Here is a 13,004-nt window from a genome sequence, read left to right as displayed (position 1 = left end):
GCTAGGGTGCTTACCCTGGCGAGCCGCGTGCCGAACGTTGCCGACCCCTGGCCTATAATTTAAAAAGACCTGAAACAGAAAAAGGGTGGGAGGAAGGGATACAGTGTACAGAGAGAGCAATCAAGGCAATAGCAGGCAAATGGCATATCAGGTCCATTGGGTTTTGTTTGTGCCTACCTATATTTCCCTCCACCCTTGTTACAAACAATTATAAGTGATTTTGTGGGGGGACAATGAAGTCTTTAGACTCAGCATCTCAGGCATTTAGACAACTACAGCATGAAAGGAGGTGGGAGAGAGCTCAGTCTTTTCCAAAGTACAGAATTTGTTCTTATAAGATACGTTCAGATAAGAACTACTTTGTTATCTGACTTCTTCATTTGGTCAGTGGGTTATGTGGAGCCTATGTTGGAGCCCTTCTTTTTACCTGAGCCAATTAGAGCTTGCAACCTCCAGTGCAGTCTTGGTTCCAGTAACGCAAAAACCCTTAGCATCTAATTTGTTGTTTGCGTTGTTTCTTCCAGGAATCATGCTCCTCCTCATCCTTAAAGAAAGTCCTACCTGGCACAAATGACTTCTGAAAAACTGCAGCATCAGCAAGTCTTTAAGTTTACTACCTTGTTAATTAGGGTCATTGCCACTAATAATTTAGCCAATAATCTGGTATTTTTAATCAGGCAGTTATTGCATTTATTATTTCCTATGGCTGAAGCCGTAATAAACATTATGAAATACTTTAATTTATGACAGTTTTACCCATCATAAAAGCCACCATAGTCCTAAATTTTCTTTAAGCAGTAGCTTTTGTTTCTATTATTTCAGATCTTTTATTTCAAACTCTAATCTAAAATACAAATTCTCGTTGATGGCACACATTAAGGGCATGTTTACACTGCAAGTTAAAGATGTGACTGCAGCGTGGGTAGGCATACCACTGCTAGCTTTAATCTAGCTAGCATGGGTCACAATAGCTGTGTAGATGTTGTGGCAATCCAAGTACGTACCCTGGGTCCCTGGAGGACTTGCACTCCAGTTGCTAGCCTGTGCTACCATGTCCACACTGCTATTCTTACCTGTACTAGCTAGGTTAAAATTAGCCTACCTGTGCTACAGTTACACCTTCACTTGCAGTGTAGACATACCCTTAGGGGCTCATCCTGTAAATCCTTATTTATGCAAGCAGTACCTTAATCAATGAGACTACTTGCAGAGTAAAACACAGCTCAGTGTGTGAGTAAGGTTAGCAAAATCTGGCCCTGTGTAAGTGGGGACCCTGTCCGGTTACTAAAGAGTTGACAGGATTGCAATATGGTGACACTCTGCTAAACAGAGATTTTATGATTCTATTACTCCATCCTGTTTCTCAAAACAAAAGGAATAACTCAGTGTTGTAACGATTACTGTTCTATTTTGGATGTTTATGTGGCATTGATTTGTAAACTTGTTAAAACCTCCTAAATAAATAGTTATTAAAAAAAAAAAAAAGAAATCAACAGGATTGTGCCAAGAGACTGAATTTTAGTGAAGGAGTTGAGGTGAAGAACACTGGGTGGCTCAACAGAAAAAATCCAACAAGCTATTCTAGTGCTGAACATATGTAATACCTTACACAAGTTGGAGAACGTTGGAGAATTACCAAATGCTCCCACAAGAGAACAGAAATAAAATACATCTAATGACAGTCTATGGGGATGCTAGCTCACCTGTACAGACACACATGTCTACAAGTTAAGGCCCTTTTCTGAGAATGGAGCATTCACTATGACGAATTTCCCACAGCACAGTAATATCTTTAGAGGTAATAAGCTTAATTGCTCAATGCTGTAGTAAATGTAATGCTAATGCCCAGTTAACAATACTATTATATTAGTATTAGTATTATTTGTACTGCAGTAGCTGAAATCGAGACCCCGTTGCTTAAAGTTTCTAAGTCTCTGTCACAATGACATTAGGATCAACGACAAGAAAGGGTGGGAGCAGGGAAGTATTATTAGCCCTGTTTTATAGTTGGAGAGCTGAGGCACGGAGATAAAGTGACTTGTCACACAGGAAGTCTACGGCAGAGCTGGGAATTGAATCCAGTTCTCCTGACTCCCCTCTCTCTATTGCTATATAATTAATAGTACTTTGTGCTAAATATAGTGTCTGTCGCCCAAAAACCTCAGAATGCTTTACAAATACTAATTAAACCTAACGACGACTCTGGGATTACGCTAATTAGCGTCATGCCCATGCTATGAGTCTAAACAAGCAGTTTCTAATGCACATCATACTGAGGATGCCAAATTACCATCCTGACATGCAAAGTACCATCTCAATTCACACTCTGGATATGGAAGAGAGAAAAAAAAAAAGTACAACGTGCCAGATGGAGGTTTGCAAAACTGTTAAGTACTGTGTTCCTTTGGTTGGATGCTTAGCAGGCCGCTCCGACAGCATAACCAAGGAGATACATGGCTTCAGACCTGTGCCAAAAAGGAGAGATTCTGCACACAGGTGGGCAAAAGAAGCAACATCTATTAACAGCCACAGCTGAGAAGGGACAGAAAGCAGCAGGGAGATTTTGAACTCTGGGCCTGAACCCCTTGAAGCCTCAAGCCAAAGGGCATCCACTGCACCCAAAGCAATGGGAGAGGTTGCAAAGCAAGACCCCAGTGAAAAACAATGACCTAAACCACTGCCCTGCAAGGCAGATGCTGACATGGAATCCTCAAGCATATTTTTCTCCCTCATCCCTAGGTTGAGGTAGGTTTCTTTTTATGAGCATGATTACAGCTTAATTTATGGCTTTACTTAATTGTCTGAGCAATGCAGGGTTAATGTCCTGTGCGAGGACAAGTCATCTTTCCTTTATTACAGCAATCACTTAATGTAAAGTTAGGCTGTTAGATTTTATCTCCATATCCTTGGCAATGACCAGTACTATTGGGCTTTATTGCAAATTCTCCTTTTACAGTGATGCATCACGTAACACATTTAAAAATATTTTACAGCCTGCCTAAGGGCTGATATGCTACCACACAGAGACAACGGTCTGGGTGCATCCCTATGACCTTGCTCCTCATGCAGGATGATAAGTTCAACTACTGAGAGAAGAATAAACTGATCTAGGTTCATCTGTTCAAAAGTGTAACTATGTACTGCTGTCATGGCTTACGTAAGGTGACCAGATGTCCCGATTTTATAGGGACAGTCCCGATTTTTGGTTTTTTTTCTTATATAGGGTCCTATTACCCCCCACTCCGTGTCCCGATTTTTCACACTTGCTGTTTGGTCACCCTAGGCTTACATTACCAAAGCAAAGCAACAGATTAATAATGATGGCAGAGAATGGGAGGAAACCTTTCTCCCTCTTGAACCAGTAGCTTGGATCTTTCATTCCCTGTTATTCTCATGCAATGCAAAAAACCTTTATTTTGAAAGCTAGGGCCTCCCCAATGCAAACTAGGAACAAACAAAGTGCATTATAGGAGTTTCTTTCTCCTGTGTATATACTTCACTTTTCTCAGATTGAAAGAACCCAGAGAAGATGTTTCTCCTTCGATCCAGTGAAAAGACTTGGGATCAAGCTGTGTTTGGCATAGGCAGGAGATAGTCCATTCAAGTAAACAGAGTTGTGCCCACTAACACCAGCATGGAGTTTGGCCCATGAAGTGGAGATGTAGTCCCGTGCCTCAACATGAAGTCAGAGGAATATACAGTAGAACCCAGATTTCCTGAACACTCCAGGAGCCACTCAAAAACTTTCTGGATAATAAAGATGTTGGTTAATCCCTGATATGAAATTCTGTCCTTCTCAGAGTGGAGTGGGGACTACAACAAACTCTGAGGGAGCACATCTAGCCTTAAGGTAACCAAGAGTTATGGTTAACTAGAGTTCAGCTAAAAAGGTTTTATTGTGTTCGTATGATGACCTTGTAGTAGCTAGAATCCATGCAGGCCGATCCTTGTGAAATCTGTGAAATGAAAACTACAGAATCCTGAAGGCCAATATGAAGCAGGCAGGTTGTGGAGATGTGAGCGCAAACAGGATGGTGTGAATGCTTTGTGGTGCTTGGGGAATGAGGTGCATAACTGCGACTGGTAAGGGTTCTTTTGCACGTAGCACCCCAAATACTTCATGTTAAGTTCACATGAATGAAAGAGTGCGAGCAAGTGTACAAACACACTGTATAAGGAGCAGGCCCTGGAATTCAACGAGGGTCCCACTGATGGGCACCCATGTAGGGCCCAAAAGTAAGAACAGAGACTGAATTTTTTATAATCATAATGAAGCAGTTAACTATGTTTCAAAAAATTAAAAATGCGAGCATTTGGAATGAACATTTATATATTTTCACTGCGTGCATTTCACCTGTGGAAGTAAACTGACGTCATCAAGTTAAAATAATCCATCGAAAGAATTCTCCAACTAAAATGATATTTGCCTTTATATTTAGAAGGGAAAAATTAAATGTCTGTGTTCTGTTTTGAGTCTCTAAAAATTGTAATTTAAATATTTATGGGACAATGTTAACTATATAGAACAATATTATAGTGAAACCTGATAGCACAAATTACTTGAGAGCTCTTTTAAAATCCTAATTCTGTCCAGTGTCTACTCCTTTGAAACAAACACTCTGCTCTAATGACCAAATCTGGTTGTTACTATGAAGAATTATCACCAATATGGGCTACTTCCCTGGACATATTTCTTAGAACTAAGCTGTTACCATCTGCCCTCGCTGTTAATTGTGAAGACAAAAAGAACATCTTTCATAATTAGAATAAGTATAAATATAAAGTGCTTTACAGTATGAGCATGCAGCATGTTCTACATACAGTACAACATGGATTGATTATATGCTGAGCATGTTTTAAACATAAATAGTGGGGAAATTGGTTCTATTTCCTGGAGGTTTTATTTTTGTTTTTGCAGCAAACAGGACTGAATACAAGAAGCTTTTGCTAGATAGTTCATATTATTGTGCTAGAACTAAAGAATGTACTCAAAAATCAAATAAGAATGGTCAGTGAGAATGTTTGTTCACCTATTTCTGAGCAGACCAAACAGTAATTGCAGTGAAAGTAGATTTCTCCCATCATGCCTTGTGCTCTATTGAGTTCACTCAAGATGTAATTGGAAAACAAATACAGCAACACCATCATCAGGACAGACACAAGTGCTTGTCTTGGGAATGGGTTGTTGTATAATGTGATAGGTCTTATTTCCACTGACACTCTTTATTCTTATCTAATAAAGTACGCCAGTACAGCCTTTGCAACCCTATAGTAATAATTAAATCTCATACATATATATTGTCATCCTGTGCAGATTCCAAGGGATATTTTAATAACTATTAAATGTTAAGAACCAGGCCAAGTCTGAAATAGGGTCTAATTCATTACTGTATTACTTTGTTAATTTAAAAAAAAATCATGAGCAAGCCACAGGCAAGAGCTAATAAGAATGAATCTTACTTAAGTTTGGAATCCATCTATGAATGATATCCCTCTTATTAAACAGAACTGACTTTTTGCTAGATATGCAATGTAATGAGTTACACAGCTATGTTTATTGTTAGCTTCTACATGTATAGACATTTCCATTGTGCCCAGCACAGTAGCAGTGTCTGAGCGACTCACAAGATTAAAGATGCATCAGTATGTTTATTATGAATTCTATAATCTACAGAAATAAAAAGGAATGAAGAAAACATGGACCTGTGAGAAATGCCACACTATTGAAAAACACCACCAGACCTAAGAAGCTAAATTTGATGAGATTGCACGTTTGATCGGACTCATTTGTTGGATGGTTTTAGTCTTAACAGGCACTTGGCATATCCTGAAAGGATAATTTCAAAATAAATGCAGCGCTATTAACTTCTGGACACCACAAAAATCATACCAGAATAGTACTGCAAAGTCAACTGAACTAAAAATATTTCAAGAGACACTGTGACGCTGCCAGCAACTGCAGCCAAGAAGCTTTTATCTGCTCTGAAAGAAAGAAACTGTTAGGCATTAAAGCATGTCTTGGCTACCTGAAGCAAACCTTCATTATTTTTTTACTGTCGCACATATGTAGACATAATGTGTAGCATGCCGCACTACAGGAATCCATTATAATTTAGCATTATTTGTAACCACCTATCCAACATGACACTGTCATTAATTATGTCACAACCAGGAGGAAAATAACAAGGGAGCACAATTGCTGTTTCATGTACAACAGTTTAGAACGACAGAGGGAGTTTACACGAACAAACCATATTAAAGCTATAGGACCCGCTTGTACTGATAACATTAGCAATGTACATTATCTGTCTCTATTATAAATGTCCATGACATGAAAGGATTTTCCCCCCAGTGCTGATAAATAGAAAACTTAATATTTATCACAGGAAATGCAAAATACACAACTTGTCAAATAGCATTTAGCCTCACTTACATACCACAATTATTTGGTTACCTTCTGTCTGCTTCCTGTCTGCTAAGTGTGATGCTTTTTTTGTTGTTGTTTTTGCTTTTTTTCCCCCCTGCCTAATATCCTGTGAAGGTGCCAATTACCCTGCTGCTTATCAGTTGAAAACTATGCTTTGTGCAAAGGGAGCATCAATTATTTGTGAGCAGAGAGCAAAGCGTGTTTGAATCATAATGATAGGATGCTGGGGCTTCCAGCAAATAGAACATATCAAAAGGTAACATAAATCTAATAAAGTGTAGGCCATAAGGGATCATCTCCGAAGTCCATGCTTCAATCTTTAATTGTTAAAATTATGCTAGTTTTACAAAAAGGCAGGGTTGTGATTGTATCTGAGCTCACTATAGGTTAAATGATTGGAAATAAACCACAGGAGGATAATGCATTTCCTTCAGTCATCTTTGTCTTTAAGACACAGTGTCTATTCCATTCTATTCATTCAAATCATTAGACTTTCTACTGTTGTGCTATCATTTATTCCTTGATTCTAAGTTGATAACCATTCTGCAGCAAACCCTCACTTCTCTCAAATCAGACATAAACATGTTTCAAGCCCTTAATCCTCCAAAGGCTGCAGAGTGAGGCCATAAAATGATTTTGTGGGTACAATGGTCACTTTATTTTGTATCATTGATGCCTTTACAGAGTCTTTTTCATTTCAGGCTAGCTTTTGTGTTTTGGGGGATATGGGGCAGAGAGATTAGATTATTCTTGAACTACCTCTGTGATGTCAACTCAATGTGCTTTTCAAACCCAATTTGAAGGTTTGGCCCTACTTTTTCCGGCAAGGACTGCAATATACAAGGTTACTACTACAGATCATTATATCATCATAACAACCTACTCAAAGTGGTGGACTGCAGGGATAGCTCCTATGTACCCATTCCTTTTATACCTCAGAACTCTTCTCCCTGCTGACTGACACCACCTGACTTAAATGAGGTATAGGAGTGCCCCAACCATTTATGGGATTGTCATGTTTCTCCTTCATGAGGCTGATGGTTCCCATTCTGAGAGCAGGACAAAACTCGGAAAGCAATGGTCCTACAACAGATTTAATTCTTTTGAGAAACCCAGAGGTACATGCTGCAATATTTAAGGACCAAAACTCAGCAGTCTCGTTATGAAGTTTTATTTTATGTTTTGATTTGGGATTATTACATGGTTACTGGGCACAGAAGGAGTGCTGCTTCTAAGGTAATTGTTGGAGTTTACTAAACTACGCAGTGCAGAATATTACTTCACTGTACATGATCATCCAGGCCACTAAGCCTTAAGCAAAATGTTATTCCTTCTTCCTGATGAATATATAGACCACTGTATCAATGATGTAAGAGAAAAATAGTGGTGCCACTCTCTCAAACTGGTAATTTTAAACACTGTAGTATGAACAAAACAAATAATCACCGATGCAATGTCTGATTCCTCGTGGTGACTTGTGGTCACTACAATACAAGGGTATGGAGGGGGTGGTGATGGGAAGTTTGGAACTGCAGGTGTGAAAGGGAAGGATGGGTGAAAGAGAAAGCAGAGCAGAGAAGCCATGGAATAGTGTCTTTCCTACCTAGTCTCTGTGTGGATTTACTTCTCTCACCAAGCTACAGTGTTCAGTAACCAATTACTATGTCTGCAAATCACCTATTTGGTGATCTGGATAAACTGATATTCTTTAGCTGAAGAGTTTGCTCACAACAACACCAGGCACCTCACTTCAGAATCTGTATCATGTATATAGCTTTGCAAACCTCTTCCCCATTCCTGCGCTCTGAACCCAGGCAGAACACACAGGCAGTCTTTGACCAGCCTGTAACTGCTGGCTGTTTCTAATCATTAGTGATCCTACAACATAGAAGGAACTAGTGAAAAAAATCTCTCTTTGGCCTCCCTAGCCCTTCTTCACTTCAATTGTCACCTGTCATTTTCCATCCTCTATTTAGAAAAAAAACTCACACTTTATTAATCCTAGTAAGAGGTGAGCTCGACCATCACATCACACAGCCTCCATGTTTTCTGTCTCGTTAGGACACAGTGCCTTTTGCCTAACCTGTCCATGTTTTCTCCTGTTCATTACATGAATACATCACTCGGTTTTAAAAGGAAATGATTCAGAATGCCAACATCACAATTGCCACCGTCATCTTTATCTTCCCTACTGTATGTCACTTTCAGAGGAGGTAACCATGGTACGGAGATTAGCTGCTGCTCAAGTCTGTACAATCACAGCAAGGAGAGGGGAACAAGATCACCATAACCCATGTATAGAAGTACTCCTATAGAGCAACAGTGTAGCTTGGCCTACAAGCCCATGCAGGGCAATAAGGCACCTCCTAATTCTGCGGCATGGACTACCAACATTGCCAGCTATGGTGGGTCACAGGAGTGAGGGGGTGCAACTTGCCCAGGGACTGCTCCTCCCAAGCAGGGAGAGGAGTAAGGGGAGATCTGTGGGGAAAGTCTTGACTCCACCCCTCAACACACCAACTAGAGAAGCTCAGCTGGCACAGAGTGAGATGTAATCTACTACTGATATCGACCAGTCACAAATGACTTCCTCCCTAGAGTTAGTTGGGGGAGACAGGGAGGAATTGTGTTCTCAGAGTCACAGTTCCCTACCTGCTATGATTCGAAGGCAGTGCAACTGCATGGTGTCCCTTGCTCAGATTATAACCACCAATCTACCCCATCGGTTGTGGGGCAAACTATTAGAGTGTACCAGTTAGTGACAGGCAAATACTAAGCCATTCAGATGCTCTGTTCTAATAAGCACCAAGGAGTTAAAATACTTATATATCCAAATGTCTTGGCATGCAAAACTAGACTGAAACGTTATGAAGCCAGGTCTCCTGTGAGATTTCTGGTACTTCCTGCTTCTGACTGAATTGGAAATAGTACATGAACAACCGCTTGGTGTATTTGGGCTTCTATTCCCAACTGGAACCTGCTAATACTAAGGTTAACTTATCCATTTGGTTTGTTAATCATGTGTCCATTGCTTTGGATGTATCTACTATTAATACAAATGACAAAGATTCAGCTTAACCAATATAGCCATTGAAAAGCTCTTCCACTCCAACCTAAGAAAGAAACAAGACCTCATCTTACTCTCACTCAGCCATGCCTTCAGGAGCGGCCAGGCAGATTAAACTGGCCTTACAGTTACCATGCACAGCAAATCAGCAGACTTGAGTTTTGCCAGACCAAGGGAGCCACTCCTGCAATCTGAACATCCAGAAGCAGCCAATGGTCCAACAGGACCCCTACGATGTGAACCTGAGTGACAAAAGTTGGGCACTCTCTCAAAACAGAGCATGGGTATCACTTCTGCCATTTCCTCTGATTGCTTCCCCAGTCCACTAGCATTAGCCTCGACTTATCTAGTATGAGCCTCACTAACTTAATTTTCTTCAAGCTCTGGCATTAGCTTGATACTGGGAAAGTCGAACAACTGCATCTTCTGGGTACAACAAAATAGAGCAACATACTGAAGGCACCATGACTTCCACCATCTCATCTAACACCTACATTTACACCGAAGAGGAGTGCTGACAGGATAGAACCAGTCTGAGAGCCTTAGGACAGGAGACAACCCTCCAGTCTTGTCAGAGAGAAGCAGAGCCACTCGAGACCACATCTCTCCATCTCTCTGATGTCAGTACAGTGGTGTATATGACAGCTGTTAGACCACAGAGAATCTGCCTTTTCACTACATGTGTGTGCAGTGTATGACACAATGGGGCACTCATCCCTGATGGGGGCCTTAGGCACTACCATCGTACAAAGGACTAATGATCATCAGAACAGACACTTGGGGCCTCTTTCCTCACTGTCTTGCACCTTGCAAAAGGGTAGCAATATATATCCATGTTGCACAGGTGCAAATGACTGCCCAAGATACATGGCAGCTAAGAATGATCTCCATGATCTTCACCAGGTGTTAGGAGGAGAACAACAAGCAAACTAATTGGTGCAAGTCTCTGCACTGTACCAAGGACTGAAACCAAACATTAGCAAAACATACCTAAAACTTCCTAAGAGGTTTGGTTTGGGTCTCCGTGAAAGATTTGGAGTGGGACAGCATTTGTTTAATCTGGACTGGTTTACCCAGCCCTAAGAGAAGAAATCTCCTCCTGAACATAGTGACCTTTACTGTTGGGTCCTACACGCCTTACTGGGAGTGTAGAACCAAACAGAAGCATGTGCAACTTCATGCAACCACTGTAGGCTGTGACTGAGGCTGAGGAAGAATGCTACTACTCTTTGCCTGGTTGTTTTTAGAGGAATCACTCTTGGCTCCCTTCACCAGCCTACTTGGTGAAGGGTTATCTTCAAAGTGGGGATCCCCCACATATGTGGAGCTCAAAAGCTTGTCCCTTCTACCAACAGAAGTTGGTCCAATAAAAGATGTTATCTCACCCACCTTGTCTCGCTGACATCCTGGGACCAACATGGGTACAACAACACTGCAAACAAATAAATAATAATAATAAGTGGGACATGATTTTATATCTAGAATCAGCTTTAATTAGGAAAAAACCTGACCATAGTGTACAGTGTTTTTTTCTGATATAACATTTACAGCTGCCTCTGCTCATATTGCAAACATAGAAAAAGAAAATTCTTTGAAACCTGAAATTTGCATGCTGCCCTCCTGAGCTCTCAGCACAATCCTAATTTATTAATTAATCTTATATTTTAACTTAAATGTTAAGCTCCTTGGGGGCAGGGACCACCTTTTCATTCTGTGTTTGTACTGTACCTGGAACAGTGGGGTCCTGGGCCATGAATGGAGCTGCTAGATGGTATTGCAATACTAATAATAAGTAAGTAAATAATAAAACTGAGAAATGATTGTATTAAAAATAATCAGCTGCCGAAGTTATCTTACACCACAAACCAGAACGAGAATATCAGTACACAGGCAACAGCCATGTGATTGTATCTAGGAGCTTGCCAACCTCCCACAGTTGGGAAATATAATGGGCAGGCTTATTCAAATTATTCCAGCCTTAGGAGAGAGCCCAATTCTCTCTACCAGACCCATCACTAGTTCTCTCCATCCCCTAGCTATCTTGTGAGAAGGCTCAGCAGCCATTCACACACCCTAAGACGTTTACCTGAAGAATGCTCAACTCCTGCACCCCTTCACCCACAGTAGTGTCTGGGGATGCCCCACAGCCAGGGCCGGCTCTAGGCACCAGCGTTCCAAGCATGTGCTTGGGGCGGCCTTTTTCAAGGGGCGGCATTCCAGCCCTTTGGGGGCGGCACTTTTCAAGGGGTGGCACTCCTGCCTTTTTTCTTTTTTGCTTCAGTGGAGGCACTCTGGCTTTTTTTTTTTTTTTTGCTTGGGGCGGCAAAAAACCTGGAGCCGGCCCTGCCCACAGCTCCCTTTTCCCATGGCAAGAAATTCCAAATTTTGCAGAAGAAAGCTATTGGTCTTGCCCCCTGCATTCATATGGAAGAAAAAACTCTACAACTTTTTGCGTTAGCAGCAGCTCTTTTTGAGGAGAAGGCTCTATGATCTCCTTACTACCTATAGCATTTTTCAGAGAGCCGTTTCACAGACACTCCCTGCCAACAGCAGAAGCAGCAGCCAACACCATCTGTGGTACTTTGCCTCCAGCTGATCCTTCTGAATGTTCACACTCTGAGACTCCCTGAGCTTATACAAGATATGCGGATTCCCAGTTGTGCTGTGCATTCTGGGAGATCTATAGGGAATGCCCCAGAGTGCAGCCTCAGCAGGTCAGCTTCCGCTGTCAAAAGAGCAGATGAAAATGCAACCAAGTTTTCCTGTGCCAGAGAGAAAGGTTTAGATTGGGTTCAATTTGTCTTACAGGCTAAGGCTTGGGTAGGTTTTTATTTTATCTGAGCTGATTTTAGCCATCCTTAGAAATCTGTAAGCTACTTGCTAATACTGGTAAAGGCCCACTTCCTTAAAATAAAAAAAGCCTCTTCTACCTTGCATTGTCCTTATCATCCACTGTTTGTGATATGACTATTTACTGCTTTGTCAGCTCACAATTAATGGGAAAGAAAACAGAAAAAATAGGATCATTTACTGAGACTGCCAAATACATTTTTAACATTATCTGAGTGTTACAGTGGCTCTTTAATATGGTACATGGTCATCTGTTTTGTTAGTGTCTATATCTCAAGTATTAACTGTTTTATCTAGATTGAAGGTGCTGGGATCTGCATATGTTTAAGAACTCAAAGGGAGATGTGTGGGTAGTGGAAAGTTATTTCTTTGAAGTACTTTTCCAGCTTTCTCATGGATTCTGGGTACTGGTGACCTGAACCTCATTATTGCTGGGTAGTAAAAATAATAGACTTAGCCAACCATTGAAAACAGAAACTTTAAACTTTATGGGGTTTGCGGATACTCCCTAGAGTATTACAGGACACTAAGGATGAATGCCAAAGAGGAATTTTTTTTCTCTCTCCTTCTTCCACTCTGAAACAATCATCAATTACCCTTATCCACCTGCACCATCTCATCTAAGTTCATTTTCAAGATGAAGTTTCCTCGTTGGATGGT

This window comes from Terrapene carolina, unplaced genomic scaffold (assembly GCF_002925995.2).
Source record: "Terrapene carolina triunguis isolate 2854851 unplaced genomic scaffold, T_m_triunguis-2.0 Scaffold67, whole genome shotgun sequence".
NCBI lineage: Eukaryota > Metazoa > Chordata > Testudines > Emydidae > Terrapene > Terrapene triunguis.
The sequence above is the reverse complement of the archived record's forward strand: the minus strand, read 5'-3'. Positions refer to the sequence as shown.